Raw genomic sequence first — 1,158 nt, 5'->3', positions numbered from 1 at the left:
CTTCCTCAGATGAAGCATCCTTAGTACTGTTTGGTGCATTTTGCATTCCAGACAGACTTTGAGAGATCAAATTGACTTGTTGAGTCAATATTTTATTCTGAGCTAAAATGGCGTTCAGAGTGTCAATCTCAAGAGCTCCTTTCTTCTGACTAGTCCCATTGTTCACAGGATTTCTCTCAGAAGTGTACATGAATTGGTTATTTGCAACCATTTCAATGAGCTCTTGAGCCTCTGTAGGCGTCTTCTTCAGATGAAGAGATCCTCCAGCAGAGCTATCCAAAGACGTCTTGGACAGTTCAGAGAGACCATCATAGAAAATACCTATGATGCTCCATTCAGAAAGCATGTCAGAAGGACATTTTCTGATTAATTGTTTGTATCTTTCCCAAGCTTCATAGAGGGATTCTCCATCCTTCTGTCTGAAGGTTTGGACTTCCACTCTAAGCTTGCTCCATCTTTGTGGTGGAAAGAACTTTGCCAAGAAGGCATTGACTAGCTTTTCCCAAGAGTCCAGGCTTTCTTTAGGTTGAGAGTCCAACCATATCCTAGCTCTGTCTCTTACAGCAAAAGGGAATAGCATCAGTCTATAGACCTCAGGGTCAACCCCATTAGTCTTGACTGTGTCACAGATTTGCAAGAATTCAGCTAAAAACTGATGAGGATCTTCCATTGGAAGTCCATGGAACTTGCAATTCTGTTGCAGTAGAGAAACTAATTGAGGCTTAAGCTCAAAGTTGTTTGCTCCAATGGCAGGGATAGAGATGCTTCTCCCATAGAAGTCGGGAGTAGGTGCAGTAAAGTCACCCAGCACCTTCCTTGCATTGTTGGCATTGTTGTTGTTTTCGGCTGCCATGGCTTCTTCTTCTTTGAAGAATTCGGTTAGGTCCTCAACAGAGAGTTGTGCCTTAGCTTCTCTTAGCTTTCGCTTCAAAGCCCTTTCAGGTTCAGGGTCAGCTTCAACAAGAATGCCTTTGTCTTTGTTCCTGCTCATATGAAAGAGAAGAGAACAAGAAAATATGGAATCCTCTATGTCACAGTATAGAGATTCCTTGAGGTGTCAGAGGAAAAGAAAAGTAGAAGACAGAAGTAGAAAATTCGAACTTATCAAAGAAGATGGAGTTTGAATTTTGCATTAAGGAATAGAGTTAGTTCAGAATT

The 1,158-nt window shown here is 41.5% G+C and overlaps 1 non-coding gene across 1 annotated transcript; it reads left to right on the top strand.

The window, feature by feature from the left end:
• The first annotated feature begins 340 nt into the window (after positions 1-340).
• Positions 341-448, top strand: LOC130953702 (small nucleolar RNA R71). The gene has a single exon (XR_009075864.1). It is a non-coding gene; the product is annotated as a small nucleolar RNA R71 (small nucleolar RNA).
• Positions 449-1,158: the final 710 nt, after the last annotated feature.

The sequence above is a fragment of the Arachis stenosperma genome, chromosome 9, assembly GCF_014773155.1.
Source record: "Arachis stenosperma cultivar V10309 chromosome 9, arast.V10309.gnm1.PFL2, whole genome shotgun sequence".
NCBI lineage: Eukaryota > Viridiplantae > Streptophyta > Magnoliopsida > Fabales > Fabaceae > Arachis > Arachis stenosperma.
The sequence above is the reverse complement of the archived record's forward strand: the minus strand, read 5'-3'. Positions and strand labels throughout refer to the sequence as shown.